This window comes from Cervus canadensis, chromosome 13 (assembly GCF_019320065.1).
Source record: "Cervus canadensis isolate Bull #8, Minnesota chromosome 13, ASM1932006v1, whole genome shotgun sequence".
In the NCBI taxonomy this organism is placed as follows: Eukaryota; Metazoa; Chordata; class Mammalia; order Artiodactyla; family Cervidae; genus Cervus; species Cervus canadensis.
Window position 1 is genome coordinate 25123229 of NC_057398.1, and position 18570 is coordinate 25141798.

At 42.5% G+C, this 18570-nt stretch overlaps 1 pseudogene; it reads right to left on the minus strand.

Annotated features, from left to right (window-relative positions):
- Positions 1–14424: 14424 nt before the first annotated feature.
- LOC122451709 lies at positions 14425–17953 on the minus strand (annotated as a pseudogene).
- Between the last annotated feature and the right edge of the window lie 617 nt (positions 17954–18570).

Here is an 18570-nt window from a genome sequence, read left to right on the forward strand (position 1 = left end):
GGGAGGTAGGTTCAAGAGGGAGGGAATATATGTATGTTTATGGCTGATTCATGTTGCTGTACAGAAACCAACACAACATTGTAAAGAAATTATTCTCCAAACTAAAATACAATTTTAAAAGAAAGTAAGATCATATTTTTTGCAACTAATGGAATCTTGAAACATAATATCATTTGTACAAAAGTAAAATGCATATTTTCTAAAGTAAATTAAAATTTAAAAAATTCTCTAAAATTTTCCAATTTAGAATTTTCTCCAATTTAAGGATTTATTGATGAGTAGTATTTTAATAACAATTTATTTTATTATTTTTTATTTTTCATTTATTTTTATTAGTTGGAGGCTAATTACTTTACAATATTGTAGTGGTTTTTGTCATACATTGACTTGAATTAGCCATGGATTTACATGTATTAATAACAATTTACATCGCTAAATATGCAACAGGCATTCCACAAGACTGCAAATGATGTACCCTTCATAAGCTCTAGAAAGCTTCCTCCCCCAAAATGGTCTAAGAAAGTAAAAAGTCTTTTTTATACAAGTTGGTGAAACAAAGATTAAGATGACAAAGTTCTTTGAAAGTTGGCACAGCCCAAAGGCTGCTCGGAATCCCAGTCTATTTGACTGATTGTCAGATGTGCAACATATGTGTACCTTCCTAAAGGCAGTGACCAAAATATTAATAGTCAGGGGGAAAAAAACCCACCTAAGATCAGGTAGAACAATTACATCTCAAAGAAATAGGGAGATAAATGCAAGTTACCCCTAAATTGTTTCTTTAAGGTTAGAATTCTGAAAAGAGTATTTTATCAATTTGGCTTTTCCTAACTGTGTGTGCAAAACTATCAAATTTGGAACATCAAAAGAACCCCATTTGGCCCACTGTTGTCATGGGGCTGAATAAAATTTGCTTTCAGACTTAAAGCTATGTCTGTCTATGATTTTCTTTGGCACAACTTCCACAGCTGATGACTACTCAGGCAGGAAAGGTTCTGAATATCCCTCAGATTCCCACATACCTGAGAATGACCGACTTGGAGTCTGGCCACTGTTGGAGTTTCTCATACCAGCCCATGAGTTTTCTTCAGATAATTTTTTTTTGGGGGGTTGATTGATTGATTCCTATTTTTGGCGGTGCTGGGTCTTCATTGCTGCGTGGGCCTTCCCTAGCCGTGGTGAACAGGGGCTGCCCTTAGTGGTGGTGCTCAGGCTTCTCACTGTGGTGACTTCTCTTGTTCAGGAGCACAGGCTCTAGTAGTTGTTGCCCATGGGCTCAGTAGTTGGAACTCAAAGGCTCCAGAGTTCAGGTTCAGTAGCTGTTGCCCTGTGGCAGGCAAGATCTTCCTGGGCCAGGGATTGAACCAGTGTCCCCTGCATTGTAAGATGATTCTTAACCACTGGACCATCACAGAAATCCCAAGCTTTTTAAAAAAAATTATTGAAGTATAGTTAAATCAGATTGTTGTGTTTAATTTTTACTGTAGAGCAAGGTGACTCAGTTACACACATATATATTCTTTTTCATTATGTTTATGTTTAATATGTCACGAGTAGAATCCAGTTTAATCTTGTTTTATGCAAAGGCCATTTATATACATGAGAGAAATACAGTGAAAGTGATCTTTCTCAAATTGACCAAGACAAAGAACACCCTTCAAAGTGTCTTCACCTTGGTGGCCACAGGTGTATAAGAATTGTTCAGGCATCAAATAATGGGTGGGTGAGATGCATGGAAAATTCTTATAGAATAAATGGTTTCCTTTTATGCATGACTTTAAATTTCAAAGAAATCTCTCTATGATGTATCCCAAAGTGGAAGTCACCCCTGAATATGGTAGAACATTAAACACCAATAAGAGCTTCTGTATTTAGTGCAGAAAAGGTGTTGGTATTTATGAAGAGAAAAACAGAATTTTATTTCTGTGCCTAAGGTGTCACTTTGATCAGAATCTGTGTGGAACTTAGCTAGGTCTGAGGAAACAGTAGTGATCTAAATATACTTGAAAAGCGTCCTTTGAAATTATGGTTTATTTAATTTCTAAGACACCTCAAAAATGGCTGGGAAAATTTGCCATCTGGAAAGTGTCCTCAGTGAGAAAAGAAAAAGAAACTTAAAGAAAACCTTTGCTGGTAGCACTTGCCTTTGGATGACAGGGTTATTTGGGACTGAGCCAGGTTTATATTTTCTCTGGCTCCAAGTTCCCAAAGAGCCCACAGTGCAGGAGTAGCAGCAGCAAGTTGTCCAATTTACCTCTCAGTTTCTCAAGCTGCAGCATCTCCAGTATCTCTATCTGGACTCTCTCTCCTTCCTTGAAGGCTGCCTGGACCAGATGCTCAGGTGAGGGTGGACCGCTGGCTAGGTAACAGTGAACACAACACCGGCATGTCAGGTACACAGTGTCCTTAGCTGCTTTCTTCTGAGCTATGGTATCACCTCACCTCTGAAGTTAAGGTAGAAGAACAAACAGGGACACCATACTAGGTTTTCCCTCATAGTCCAGTAGGTAAAGAGTCTGCAGGAGACCTAGCTTCAATCCCTGGGTCCGGAAGATCCCCTGGAGAAGGAAATGGCAACCCACTCCAGTTTTCTTGCCTGGAGAATCCCATGGACAGAGGAACCTGGCAGGCTACAATCCATGGGGTTGCAAGAGTCGGATACGACTTAGCAACTAAGCCACTGCCATATTAGAAAGCTAAGGATGGGGTGGCTTCGATCCAGTGAGGGTGGGCATAGGTTCTTCCTTAAGAAGGGAAATCTATGTCAGATGACTTAGGAGAACAGGTAAGTGAAGAGAGCATTAAAGAAGGGAAATCACCTCAGACCTGAGCAATTTTAAGAGAATTTCTTGGAAATTTCCTGGTTGTCCACAGTTAGGACTCTGTTCTTTCAAGGCTGAAGGTCCAGGTTTAATCCCTGATGGGGGAAGTAAGATTGCCTAAACTTCACATGTGGTGCAGCCAGAGGAAAAAAGAATAAGTGAGGGAGAGAGACAGAGAAGAGCTCTGTGCTCACAAGGTTTCTGAACACAATGAACTTGTCTCAAATTACTAGTCCCTAAACTGTTGTCTTTTGCTCCAGGTAAGTTAATTAACATTTAAGAAATGCATGATTCTAAGAGGATGGAAGTAGAGCAGAAGCCAGAGATCATACAGAACTGCAGATGGTTTGCAGGTGATGTGAAGATGGAATGCCAGGCTAAAATTAGACTGGTCATTCTGGGTACTGACCTGCAGAAGGCTGTTAGTACGACCTTGACTTTGGGCCAATCACCTATCTGACAACTTTAGCTCAGGTGCCTTCCTGGTTTCTCAGATCTAATTGCTGGTTTTCTCCCCAGATGCCTGAGGACCCCCTTGGACCACCTGGCAATAACTAAGTGCTGGCTTACAGAATCAGACATGACCCATCTGTCCCAGTGCCCACACATTCTTCAGCTCAAAGGCCTGGATCTGAGCGGTGTCACCATGATCAACTTTAGTACTGAGATCCTCCACGTTCTTCCAGAGCAAATTGCAGCCACCCTCCAGGAACTGAACTTAGAGCAGTGTGGGATCACAGAGTCCCAACTTGAGTCCATCCTGCCTGTTCTGACCTGCTGTTCCCAGCTCAGGACCTTCAGTCTATGAGGTAATGTCCTGTCTATGGCCATCACAGAGAAGCTGCTGAGTCACACCACTGGGCTGATCAACTTAAGTGAGGAGTTTTACCCTGCCTCTCAGGAGAGTTACAGCTCTCATGGAGCCCTCCACCTGGGCTGACTGGCCCAGTTTTGGGATAAACTCATTGAGATTATGTGGGATTTAGGATTTCCAAGGGCCATCTGGCTTAGCTCCAGCCCATGTCCTCACTGGGGCAATAAAACATTCTATCCTGAGGAGCACTTTCTGTTATACATCTGCCTAGTTGGATACATCTGTCAAAGCTTTCTTCTGGGCACTTGGAAACTAAAATCTAGACAACAGATGCATCATGAAAGTAAAACCAATCCACGGTTTCAGACATCAGCTCAATGTGAATGGGAAATGGAAAGCTGATACAGTGGAGGTGCAGGATTGCAAGGGGAAATGTAGGCTCTGGGATGTGATGGAACTTTTGGAAATAATGTGTTCATACAATCAAATATGAACCTCAATTTCTGGAGCAGGATACGGGTTTGAGACCCATATGGTAAAATTTTCCCTGGGTAGATATTTGTAAAGCAATTGTCAGGAATAGAGACCCTCACTGAAAACTGACCGCTGCCTTCCATGATCTATTACTCTCTTTTTCAGCTTATACCTCCGCAATCTCCAGTTAGTGACTTTTAAAAAAGGCATGGAGTTGTATATGATCCAAAACCTTACCATTCCTGCACATTCTTTATTCTGTCTGGAGGGTCTCTTACCTCTCTGCTTATTTCTTTTGCTGTTCATAGGTTAATAGACAAAATGGAGCATACTCAATACGGTGGTCAGCAAGTGAAGTGATAGTCACTCAGTTGTGTCTAACTCTTTGCGACCCCATGGACTATAGAGTCCATGGAATTCCCCAGGCCAGAATACTGGAGTGGGTAGCCTTTCCCTTCTCCAGGGGATCTTCCCAACCCAGCGATCGAACCCAGGTCTCCTGCATTGTATGTGGATTCTTTACCAGCTGAGCCACCAAGGAAGCCCAAGAATACTGGAGTGGGTAGCCTATCCCTTCTCCAGCAGATTTTCATTACACAGGAATCAAACCAGGGTCTCCTGCATTGCAGGTGGATTCTTTACCAGCTGAACTATCAGGGAAGTCCAGAAAGACAAATGCTAAATTCTGAAATTTGAAGCTGAGTGAGGGTTTATTTACAAGGCAATCATGAGGAAACATGAGAAGTCTGAGCCCTATCACTTCAAAGCAGGCGAGTGGGGATATTTATGGGTGAAGAGTATAAGGAGCTGGAAGGGACAGGGCAAGGTGATTAAAGGCAGGAAAAAAGGTGAGGAAATCACTGCTTTGTGCAGGTTCATCTGAGTTACAAGCTTTTTTATGGAATACATGTTCAGAAGATGGTGGCATTAGTGTGATCTGTGGATGGAGTTTTTGGCTTTCTTCTGAAAAAAAAAATCATCTACTGTACACTTATGCAGGCCCACTTGAAAGTTCCATGGTTTTGACTGGTTTGAACTGGGGAAGCCTAAATCTATGATCTGAAAAAAACACAAAACTTAAAGAATCATTGCTATAGTGACCTGTATGTCAGATGAGTTATCTAGAGAGGTGGAGGAAGAAGTCTTGTAATGTACTGTCTAAGCTAGGGAATGCTTGCAGGGTAGGCAATTTACTTGAACAATGAAAGGGAGCTTGAAGGTGAGGCAGGATACCTTTTGTTGTTGTAGTTCCGTCACTAAGTCATGTCTGACTCTTTGTGACCCCCATGGACTGCAGCACGAGAACCTCCTCTCTCCTCCACTATCTCCTGGAATTGGCTCACATTCGTGTGAGCCAATGATGATGCCATCCACCCATCCCATCCTCTACCACCCCCTTCTCCTTTTACTTTCAATCTTTCCCAGCATCATGCTCTTTTCCAGTGTGTTGGCTTTTGCGTCAGGTGGCCAAAGTTTGGAGCTTCAGCTTCAGCGACATAGTTTCAATGAATATTCAGGGTTGATTTCCTTTTGGAATGACTGGTTTGATCTCCTTGTAGTTCAAGAGACTCTTAAGAGTCTTCTCCAGCACCACAATCTGAAATCATCAGTTCTTTGGAGCTCAGCTTTATTTATGGACCAGCTCTCTCATCCGTACATGACTACTGGAAAAATCATAGTTTTGATTATGTGGACCTTAGTCAGAAAAGTGGTGTCTCTGCTTTTTAATGTACTATGTTTTTCTATAGCTTTCCTTAAGGGAGCAGGTCATTAAGGTTTTTTTGTACAGTTCTTCCATGTATTCTTTCCATCTCTCCTTGATCTCTTCAGCGTCTACTAGATCTTTACCACTTCTGTCCTTTATTGTGCCCATCTTTAGGTGAAATGTTCCCTTGATATTTCCAATTTTCCCAAAGAGATATCTAGTCTTTCCCCTTCTGCTGTTTCCCTCTATTTTTATGCACTGTTCATTGAAGAAGGCCTTCTTGTCTCTCTTTGTTGTTCTTTGGAATTCTGCATTCAGTTGGATGTATCTTTCCCTTTCTCCCTAGCCTTTCACTTCTCTTCTTTCTTCAGCTATTTGTAAAGCCCCCTCAGATAACCACTTTGCCTTCTTGCTTTTCTGTTTCTTTGGGATGGTTTGTTCACTGCCTCCTGTACAATATTATGGGCCTCGGTCCATAGATCTTCAGGCAGACTGTTTACTAGATATAATCCCTTGAATCTATTCATCACCTCCACTGCATATTCATAGGGGATTTGATTTAAGTCATACCTGGCTGACCTAATGGTTTTCCCTGCTCTCTTTAGTTTAAGCTGGAATTTTGCTACGAGAAGTTGAAGATCTGAGCTGCAGTCAGCTCCAGGTTTTGTCTTTGCTGACTGTGTATAGCTTCTCTATCTTCGGCTACATAGAATGTAATCAATTTGATTTTGGTATTGACCATTTGGTGATGTCCATGTGTAAAGTCATCTCGTGTTGTTGAAAAAAGGTGTTTGCTATGACCAGTGCATTCTCTTGGTAGAATTCAGTTAAACTTTGCCCTGCTTCATTTTGTTCTCCATGGCCAAACTTTCCTGTTACTACAGGTATTTCTTGACTTCCTACATTTGCATTCCAATCCCCAATGAAGAATAGAATATCCTTTTTTTTTTTCTTTCTGGGTGTTAGTTCTAGGTTTTCTAGGTCTCCATAGAACTGATCAACTTCAGCTTCTTTGGAATCAATGGTAGAGGCATAGACGTGAATTACTGTGATATTGAATGGCTTGCCTTGGAAATGAACTGAGATCATCCTGTTATTTTTGAGGTTTATCCAAATATTGCATTTTGGACTCTTTTATTGGTTATGAGGGCTACTCCATTTCTTCTATGGGATTTTTGCCCACAGTAGTAGATATAATGGTCATCTGTATTAAATTCACTCATTCCCTTCCATTTTAGTTGTCTGAGTCCTAAGGTGTCTAATTTATTCTTATCATCTCCTGCTTGACCATATCCAATTTACCTTGATTCATGGACCTAACTAACATTCCAGGTTCCTATGCAATACTGTTCTTTGCAGATTAAGATTTTATTTTAATCACCAGACATATCCACAATTGAAGGTCATTTCTGCTTTGGCTCAGACCCTTCATTCTTTCTTAGGGTATTAGTAGTTGTCCTCCCCTCTTCCCCAGTAGCAAATTTGACACCTTCTGACCTGGGGGACTCATCTTTTGATGTCATATCTTTTTGTCTTTTTATACAGTTCATGAGGTTCTCATGGCAAGTATTCTGGGGTGGTTTGCCATTCCCTCCTCCAGTGGATCACATTTTGTCAGAACTCTTCACTGTGACCTGTCCATCTTGGGTGGCCCTGTACGGCATGACTCATAGCTTCATGAGTTATGCAAGCTCCTTTGCCATGACAAGAAGTGATCTGTGAATGAGTTGAATAGCTGCCAAGTTGAGGACAGGGTTATTTGCAACTGACCCATGTTAGCTTCTCCCCTGGCTCCAAGTTTCCAAAGAGATCACAGTGTCCACCCTCAGTGGCCCTCAGACTTGGAAATGTCTGAGTTCCCAGGGCTGGGTGCCTCACTCTCCACTCACACTCTCAGATTTAGTGTTTTTAAGCCAATTTGTTGAGCTGATCCCATCCTTCTGGGAAGTAAAGAGCTTAAAGATTAACACTGTCTCCTCTTAGCTACTCCCTTTAAATTTCTAGTCTCCCTTCAGAGAAAAAATTTTAATCTTGATCCTACTTAATAAGAAAAACAAAACAAAACAAAACATTTCACACTGTTTGGGTCATTCACTGGGTACTTTTAGATATACTTAGCTGCATTCTCCTCAGCTGCCATCCTTACTTGTCATAGTGATTATGAGCTGAGAGAAGCCATAATCTTCTTCCTTCAGAGAAGCCATGACATTAAGCCAACCATATCCCCAATTGCTTTTCTCTTGCTTCTTGATTGGTTCATGATCATGACTGGTTCACATAACAGGTGGCAACTTGATACAAGGACTTGTTTATATTCTGATTTTAAGGAGAAAGAAACTATTGTCTCTAGGAAGTTGTTCTAATTCTGGGACATTTTGATTATTTTGATCTGTTAAAAATCCCCAATAATAATGCTTTTAGTTTTATTTATTTATTTTTACTATTAGTTTCTTTAAGGAAGATACTAAACCCTTCCTGTCTTATACCTAAGGCTAAGGAGTGTTCCTATTAGAAACAGTGTTCCTATTAATCAGTGTTTGTGGAGCAAATCCAGGAATGAGTCCTTGACTGTCATGCCCTCCACCCATTCTTTCTCTTTTTTGAATTAATATGTGATTCTGTCAATTCATCTGAGTAAAGACAAAGATACAATCATGATTAACCTGATGGACAGTCTAGAATACAATTAGGTATGACTTTCTGATTGGAAGGTAGTAGTTGAAGAGATGGAAAATGTGATTAGAAAGGTCTAGAAAGGTCTTAGTTACCAAGGAAGAGATGCAGAATTTTTTTTGCTCTGTAGTCACTGCCTGGGTTCTCCAACAGAACAGAGGTCTGCATTCCCTGCCAGCTACAGCAGAGCTGGTAAGATAACAGTTACAGTTAAGGACATCGAGCTTTCCCCTGTGGTAACCTGGTCTTGAATGATGGCATGCTGTTAGGCATGGCAGGGAGATTTTCCTTTTTCTTCCTTTTCAGTGAATAGATTTAAGGTTTTGGTTTTGCCTCTAAGTGTAGCTTTGCTTTTAACAGCAAACACCTTGATCTGTAATTTGATGTATATCATTTTTAAAGACCTTAACCTACCAGAGTTACTTTTTAATGAAAAATATCTATTTGGAATTTTATCTCTTGACATTAAAAAAAATTAGCTTGAGCACAAATAGCATTCATTTTGGTGGTATCTCCTTAATCTTTCCCAGCCAGGTTGACTGTGGAAACTGAGGATGGAGGCCCTGTTGGTTCACATGACCCTCCTATTCCCACAGATTAGGGGTCTAAGTATAGTCTGAGAGTTTTTCCCCAAAAGAGATTGTTTTAGGCTCATAGTACCCACTTCCAAGTAAGGCATGATTAAACAAAGATGTGGAAAAAAATGAATAGGGTAGTGGTTGATGTTTCCATCTCCATGGTACTTGCGAGACATTACTTATGGTGCCAGAACGGGTAGACCTATGTCATTGTGCCAACAGAGCCCAGAGTGTAAATTGTGTAAATGAAGGCTCTTCCACCACTGCCGGAGCAATAACTATGGCCCTGATTTGCTTCCTCTAAAGGTTGAGGAGAAAGTCATACACATGAAGGTCATACTCAGCCTGAGAAGGATGACTTATTTCCTGCAAATATTCATGGGATTCTTTTTAGATCAGAGTCAGCATGAGTGTCTGGAATGCTGTCAGACTCCTGGACCTGGCAGCAATGAGCCTGCTGAGGGATGAGGCCTCAGCCATCTCCACTTTGGAGTATCTGCCCACGGAGCTCTTTTCACCACTGTTTATTTCAGCCTCCTTTGGGAGACACAGTGAGACCTTGAAGGCCATGGTGCAAGCCTGGCCCTATGTCTGCCTGCCTTTGGGGGAGGAGGGGTGTGATGTAGATGTTTCACTAGGGAACCTACAAGCAGTGTTGGATGGGCTTGGCTTCCTGCTTGCTCAGAAGGATCACCCCAGGTGAGTCTGATCCAAGTATCCTGGTAAGGTCCTAGACATCCTGAAGAGACAGCTGGTGTCATAAGAGTGGATGGCCAAGGGATGGACCAGAGGTTTCTGAAGATGCCAATGAAGAAGCTCAGAGGGCTTGGCTATTGCTCAGTTCACTTTGAGAAATGCTTTCCAGCAGTGCAGGAGTGCCTAAGATGCAAGGGAACCTGAAAGTACATGTCCCAGCCTCCTCCCAGGGATGCTTAAGGGCACTAGAAGTAGAAAGACAGAGAAAATGGAAGGGGAAAAGGAGATGGAGGAAGGTGAGGCAGAGAGAGAAGAAGAGGGCAAAGCAGCAGGTGATGTTAGGAATGTGAAATAAAAGCACACATGGGAAGTCTGAGTGTTGCTAAAATTCTGAGACTGTGATTTAATTCTATGCGAATCTTAAACCATTACATCCTATATGCTGTTTCCCCACAGGAGGTGTAAACTGGAGAAGGGCTTTGCATGAGGAGGAAGTATAGTGGAAATGGTTGTTCTGTCTGTATCATTGGGATTTTTACAATGTGAATATCGCCCTGTCTTCCTTGGGCATAACCAATAAAAGCATGGAAAACAAAAAAAGTTGTCCTTAATTATTGAATCAAATCTGCTTGCTCACCACAATGCAGTGAAACTAATATACTAACATGGAGATGGCAGAGAAGAGTGCTGGATTTGTTACAGTCATTAAACAAAGAACAGGGACAACCAGTTACTCAAAAGGGAAACATTTCCAGATGACTTTCAGGAAAAGACTTTTGAAGACAGAGTGAGGGAAAGTGCTGTGGGGAAGCAGCTCCTGGGCAATCTTCTGATTAGTTGGTGATGATGTAATTGGAAGCCGACTTCATCAACCTTCTTCTTCCAATTGGTCTATGGTCTACTTGCTTCTGGTCAGCATGCTGTTCACTTCTTCCACCTGGTGGGAGTTTCAGTGTCTACAAACAGCTCGAGGATATGGCTCAGAATATTATCTGTAGCCCTCGAAGAGGTTTTCAAGGTCCTTGAATTTGATTAATGGCTAAACTATTATTATTGTCTGTTGCTTGATTGTTTCCCCCTGTTTCCCCATTTTCTCGTATTTTCTGTTTATATTTATTCTTTGGAACTCGAGGAAGGCCTAGAAGCCTAAAGGTTCTCTACAAACAAGAGGCAGGAGGAGAACTTGGTGGGGGGTCAGCTCCGGGAATGCCCCGTAAGGTCCGGTCTTGTGACAGTTTCATATACAGTTTATGTTGTGCAATGTATTGACCACAAGTGTTATTTCTTCCATATCAAACTTATCTGTGTTATTGATAGCCAACTAAAGTTGACATTTCCCAGATTTGCATTTCAGTCCAAAATAACATTTCATTATAAACTGACTTTAAAGATTTTCAGGGAGTTATAAGCTTTTACTGCTCCTCAGGCTTGCTGTTCATTTGTGGGATCACAGGGTGATAGAGACACAGTCCCTGCCCTTTATGGGATAATGTCTAACAGATAAGATTGTCGAGGGAGAAAAATAATTGTAAAATATACCCTTTTCATATAATCCAGCTATTTTTCTCCTTGATAGTTAATGAGTTGAAAATATGCCCACATCAAACGTGCACACAGAATCTTATAGTGGCAAACCAAAGAAGCAATTAAGATGTCTTTCAGTTCAGTTCAGTTCAGTTGCTCAGTCGTATCCGACTCTTTGCGACCCCATGTATCGCAGCATGCCAGGCCTCTCTGTCCATCACCAACTCCCGGAGTTTACTCAAACTCATGCCCATCGAGTTGGTGATGCCATCCAGCCATCTAATCCTCTGTCACCCCCTTCTCCTCCTGCCCCCAACCCTCTCAGCATCAGGGTCTTTTCCAGTGGGTCAACTCTTCGCATGAGGTGGCCAAAGTACTGGTAGGTGAATGAATAAATAATGTCTGGTTTATTCAGACAATGTAACATGAAACATAAAAAGACATGGAAGTAACTTACATGTGGGAAGGAGGGAAAAAGTAGGAAAAGACCCACCTAATAGTGTCTTACTATATGCCAGGTTGGGTGCCAAGCTCCCAAGTGCTTCTTCTCATTGAATCCTAGAAAATCCCAGAATCTAGGTTTGTATAATTGTCTTCCTTTACACACACACACACACACACACACACACACACACACACACAGGCACACCAGAAAAACTGAGCTCTTTCCTAAGGTCCCCCATTCCTATATCCCCTCCCACCTCTAATCAGCAATGCCAGTCCATAAAACCACAGCAGACAGTTTTTCTGTGAATGCATTCTCTTTAGGGTCATTATGATGGTTAATTTTCTTGTGTAAATGTTCCTATGTAAAAAAAAATGCTGGTAAAACATGAGTTATGTTTGAAGGTGTTTATGGAAGAAATAAGTATTGGAAAGGACTGAGTGAAGAGATCTGCCTTCACCATTGTGAGTGGGCATCTTGTAGTCCTTGTGTACTAAATGAAGCAAGGAGGGCAAATTCTCTCCTCTCTCTCTTCTTACCCACAAACATTGAAGCTTCTGGCTCTCAAGCCTCCATGCTATGAAATTTAAATGGTAGTTCCCTGCTTCTTAGGTTTTTGGCCTCAGATTTGGACTAACACCATCAGCTTACCTAGTTTTGAGCTTTAATTCTCAGTCTGAGTTATAGCACTGGCTTTGCAGGTTTTCTAGGTTACAGATAGCAGATTATGTAACCAGGAAAGCCCATTACCATAATAGAAGTCTTCCTATATGTTTCTGTATAACAGGTGACCCTGGAAAACACTGGTTTGAAATGCTTAGTTGACTTACACACAAACGTTTTTCAAGAGTAAATGTCATTCTACAGGATCTAGTTGGTGAAATATAAGGATGTGGAAATGAGGATATGGAGGGCAGACTATAAATTATATGGAGATTTTCAGCTGAGTAGGAGTACCACCCTTCACTGACACATTGTTCAACAATCAGCTGTACCATAGTGGTTACTCAGGAGAACCCTAACAACTAGAGTGTCTTACCACAGGCAAGGAAGCCACATAACTGAAAGATGTTTTGTATAAATCCTGATATCTGGTGTCAAAAAATGCTATGCTCATCTTCCTTAATGGGGAGATACAGAAGGTGTTATGAAAGTCATTCTTTCATTAATATAGCCTAGCCCCCAAAGGATGTAATTTTTAATGAGAAACAAAAAATCATGTTACATGCCCATATAGTTTTAGTTTTTTGTTCAGAGAAATTTGTATAACTTAACAGGTCCAACTAGGATAATTCAAGGACTATTACCCACTGGGATTACTGGCTGGTGAGATGCAGAGGCTCAGCTTATCTGCAGTGCAGATGGCCACTTCCAGAACTGTGAGCAATGCCTTGTGCGGAAATGCCATTTCCCAACGCACAGAAGTGCCAAGAAGTGAAACTTATAGATCCAAGAGGAGAAACATGGGGATTACTCATGTCTAAGGTCATGGTATGAGTCAGCAATAAGGGCCCTGCAAAGAAATCTTCATTCTAATGGCTCACTGGACACTGAGTATGTTCACCCTTGTATGTATTAGCCATTGAATAGACATAGAAATATGTAAGGAGGTAAGAAATGTCCCTTAAGTCTCAACATTAAAAAAACTAAGATCATAGCATCAGGTTCCATCACTTCATGGAAATAGATGGGGAAAAAGTGGAAGCACTGACAGATTTTATTTTCTTGGGCTCCAAAATCACTGTGGACAGTGACTACAGCCATGAAATTAAAAGACACTTGCTTCTTGGAAGGAAAGCTATGACAAACTAGGACCATGTATTATAAAGCGGAGATGTCACTTTGCCAACAAGGGTCTGTACAGTCAAAGCTATGGTTTTTCCAGTAGTCATGTATTGATGTGAGAGTTGGACCACAAAGAAGGTTGAGCACCAAAGAACTGATGCATTCAAACTGTGGTGCTGAAGAAGACTCTTGAGAGTCCCTTGAATTTCAAGATCAAACAAGTCAATCCTAAAGGAAATCAACTCTGAACATTCATTGGAAGGACTGATGCTGAAGCTGAAGCTCCAATACTTTGGCCACCTGATGTGAATAGCTGACTTATTGGGAAAAAGACTCTGATGCTGGGAAAGACTGAAGGGAAAAGGAGAAGGTGGTGGAAGAGGATGAGATGGCTAGATAGCGTCACTGACTCAATGGACATGAATCTGAGCAAACCCTGGAGATATGCCTCAGACAGAATAAAGAATGGGTGAAAATGGTAGTTTCAGAAACTGAATTTTTTAAAATCTGCATCTGAAGATTCCTGCAATGTAAAGTGACGGGGGGAAAAAGATGATATATGGAGGGCAGCAGTTGGTTTACACTGAGCGTCTCTTTATTTCTGATTATTTCTTTACAACCATCTACCCGGGGATAGCTCCAACATGTGGGTCACAAGCTTGAATCCACCTTCAGAAATTTAGGTTTATAATTCTTACCCTGTAGGACACATATACACAAAGTTCCATTACTGCTCAGCATCAGATATTCCCTCTGCCGTCCTGCACCCTGCAGGATCACCTTTTCTTTTCACATTCACATTGAGCAAATGTCTGAAACCATGGATCTCTTTTCCCTTCACAAAGTACCAGTATCATAGATTTCAGTTTCTAAATGCTCAGAAGAAAGCTTTTGATTGATGCACCCACCTAGGCAGAGGTGTTGCTGCCGTATGTGATGGGCTCAGGGTGATTGAATATGTCTTTTCCACAGTGAGGACAGGGGCTGGAACTAATCCAGATGGTCCTGGGATGTCCCAAGTCCTTCAGAATCTCAAGCAGTTCAGCTCGACACTGAACAAATCTCCTCAGTTGGAGGATTCCCAGAGAGCTGAAACTCTCCCGAGGGACAGGGTACAGTTCTTGACATAAATTGGGCAGCACCGAGGTGTGTCGAAGTGTCTTATCCATGATGGCCATGGAGAGGAAGTTTCCGCATACGCTGAAGAAACTAAGCTGGAAGCAGTGGCTCAGGGCAGGCAGGATGGCCTCGAGTTGTGAATCCATGATTCCACACCGATCTAAGTACAGTTCCTGGAGTGTGGCTGCAACTTTCTCCAGCAGACCTGGAAGGAGCTCAGGACTAGAGTAGGTCAGGGTGACACCACTCAGATTCAGGCCCTTTAGCTGACTGGTATTTGGACACTGGGAAAGATGGGTCAAGTCTGAATTCGTAAGGAGGCAGTGAGTTATTCCAAGGGTTTCCAAGGGGTTTGTCAGGCACCTGGGGAGAAGCAGAATTACAATGTCTTAAAAACGGGGGTGGAAGGTGACTTCAAGGTGAGAGACAAGAGATTTGCTGAAGGCCAAGGTTGGTCTGTCCATCTGATAATGATCATTACCCAGAATTCCCAGTCTCATTTAAGCCTGAGTCATTTAACCTTCACAGTAGTCTGGATCAAGTTCACAGACCCTGGAAAACTCTCTTTCCTCATCTATGTAGCAGAGTAGAACACATTCCACTTCCTTATGAGTATGAATGAAGATCATAGAATGGACTAGAATAAGCTCACAGCAAAGCCTGACATCTTGTCTCAATCAACAATGGGCATCACTGAATGTTAATAGTAAGAGACATACTTAAAATGCTTCCCACTCAGACTTCCTTCCACCCATGCTTGGGCCCCAGGCATTCATGTCCAGAAGCCAGGTGAGGCTTCTGAATGACATGCATAGAAGATCAGTCTGGGCAAGGCCCCACAACATCCCCAGAAGATGGCAGTTTGCAGGGTCTCACTTATATCCCTGCATTATCTGCAAACCATCTACCAACTTTTATGATCCCTTTGGCTCCTATGCTACTATCACCTCCAGAATCATGCATTTCCCATATATCAACTATCTTATCTGGAGCAAAAAGCCTTTTAACAGACAGGGAATTTGAGACAGGCTTATAGTGGTCACAAAAGTGTTAAGTATAGAGCTTTGGTTTAGAAATGCTCAGACATGGAGTTTTCCCTCTTCAATTTCCTCTTCTCTTACCTATTTTCAAGTCATCTTAATTAAGATATCCCTTCTTAAGGAAGAAATCATGTACCCAACCATTAGATCCTAACCCTTAGTCTATAGCTACCTACAAGGTGTCCCTTTCCAGAGTCTCTATCTAGCTTGAACCCCTACCTTGATTTGGGTTGTTATATGATACCGCAGTTCAGAATAGAGCAGCAAAGGAGATAGTATGCCTGACATTCTAGAGGGGTTTTTTTTTTTGGACCAATAAAAAAAGTTTTTTTTTTTTTTCGTTTGTTTTTTAATAGTCTGTGTATGGTCTGCATTCTTGACCCTTTAGCACCTTCTCCCAGTCAGCTTCTGTGGGTTCTGTGGCAGGGGTTTGTCATTCCCCTCCTTGGGTGCCTGAACTCTTTCCCTAGGGGCTAGGCACAAAATATCAAGTAGGAGCTTTTGCTTCTTGCTTCTAAACTTTGCCAGCTACTGTGCCTCAACCTCTGCATGTCCCCCCACCCCGACCTTTCTTCTGATGTAGATAAAGAAATACTGCAAGCCTATATCTTCTAGTCCACCTGTAATCTGGAGGGCTATGAAAATTTTGAGGAGAAGGGGGTGACAAAGGATGAAATGGTTGGATGGCACCATCGACCTAACAGACATGAGTTTGAGCAAACTCCAGGAGATAGTAAAGGACAGGGAAATGTGGTGTGCTGCATGGGGTCACAAAGAGGTGTACATGACTGAACGACTGAACAACAGCACGGAAATTCTAGAGGAATTCTCCTTTGATATCCTATCTTCTGTTTTCTCTGCCCTGGCCCCTGGGCTCTAAGAGCGCAGGCTTCCCCAACTCAGATACCAGTGAAATTGAGTTCTGTGCCTGGAGGGGTGGAGGGTGGTGAGTTGCGTTCACTGTTACCTGGCCAGTGGTGCACACTCACTTGAGCATCTGGTCCAGGCATCCTTCCAGGAAGGAGGTAGATACCAGAAAGAGATCCTGGAGGTGGCGCAGCCTGAGGAACTGAGAAGTAATTTGGACAACATGCTGTTCTTCCTGATCTTCAAGTTCAGACACGTCTGTGTGAGAGAGAAGGAGTCTACACATTGCTCATCTGGCCCAGGAGAGGAGCAAACACAGCCAGGCTGGACAGACGCTAGGTGCCATTTACTTGCACCTCCTCAACACAGTCCAGCTGCACCATACTCAGGATCTTCATAATACTGTCTCTGGGCATTGACTCTATCTTTAGTTTCTTACAGCACAGGTGTATGGAAGCTTTCCTCTCCTCCACCCATCTCATGAGGTAAGCGAGGAATCCATCCATGGTCCTTCCATTGGTGTGAAGTTCTATGAACACCTCCAAGGGAGCCAAAGTCCGCTGTGTTCTTGGCCTATTCTTAGCCACTTGTTTTTCTAATGAGCTTGAGGACACCTGGACACTGGATCCAGACCACATTCTCCAGAAGTCCTGGCCAGTATTTCTTAAATCCAGCACCTGCAGTTTGCACCTCCTATGGGGGAAATAGTAGATTGGTAGAGATGGTTTTAAGATCCACTAAAATAAAACCACAGCCTCAGAATTTAGGAAATACTCAGACATCCCACCTGAGCTTTTACTTCACATTCTTGACATTTCCTTCTTCTTCCCTCTCTGACTCAGTTTCCTCCATCTCCTTTCCCCCTTCCATCTTTCCTTTTATCCACTACTACACTTTCATTAAGCATCACTAGAAGGAGGCAGAGAGTGTACTTTCAGGTTCCCTTGCATCTTAGGCTGAAAACATTTCCCATAGTGTGTTCAGCAATGACCAAGTCTCTGTACTTCCTCATTGGCATCATCAGAAGCCTCTGGTCTATCCCTTGGCCATTCACACTCTGACCCCAGCTGTCTCTTTGAAGAGTGACTCCCTTCACTCTACCAGTCTGTCTGAATCAGACTCACCTGGGTTGATCCTTCTGAGAAAGGAGGACATCAAGTCCATCCAGCACTGCTTGTAAGGTTCCCAGGTGAGGCATCTCGATCAGTCCCCCCAGAGGCAGGCGGACAAAGGGTCAGGCTTGTACCATGGCCTTCAGTGTCTCTCTGCAACTCCCATAGAAGGCTTCCATGAAGAGTAGGAGGAAGAGCTCAATGGGCAGATACTCCAGAGCAGAAATGGCCAAGGCCTCATTCATCAGCAGACTCATCACTGCTTGGTCCAGGAGTCTGGGTGGATTCCAGGTACTCATTCTGACTCTTCTCCAAAAGAATCCTGTGGAAACTTGCAGGGAAGAAGGAATATTTCTCAGGCAAGCATGAGCACCCCTTCATTGGTATCCCCGCTCTTCAGAGGAACCAACTCATAGCCATATCCACTGATCCCACGGGCCTGGAAAACCCAGGGATCAAACCCTGGTCTCCAACATTACAAGCAGATTCTTTACCATCTGAGCCACCAAGGAAGCCCAGAAGACTCCCAGTTTACCAGAATTTTACTCTAGTTTTCATGGGTGCAAATCCATAATGCTGCCTCTACAGGGACCAGAGCAAGAATCTCATAAGTACTAAGGAGGAAGAAGCCCAACTACTTGCCCATCCATTTCCATTCACTGCTTTGCTTTATTATGATGAACTGGGAAGTGGATACCCCACACCTGAAGGCTGACCCTAATTATTTTGGTGAAAACTTTGACACTTTCTTATGGCCCTAAAACTACTGAATAGGAGCATCATGTGACACAACTCAACCTCTATCCTCAATTCCCACAGTTACTTGAGCTGGAAAAGATGAAGGACAGACCCCTAAAATGAATGCCATTTGCACAAACTATGTATTTTAAATGTCAAGAAATAAAACTCCCAACAG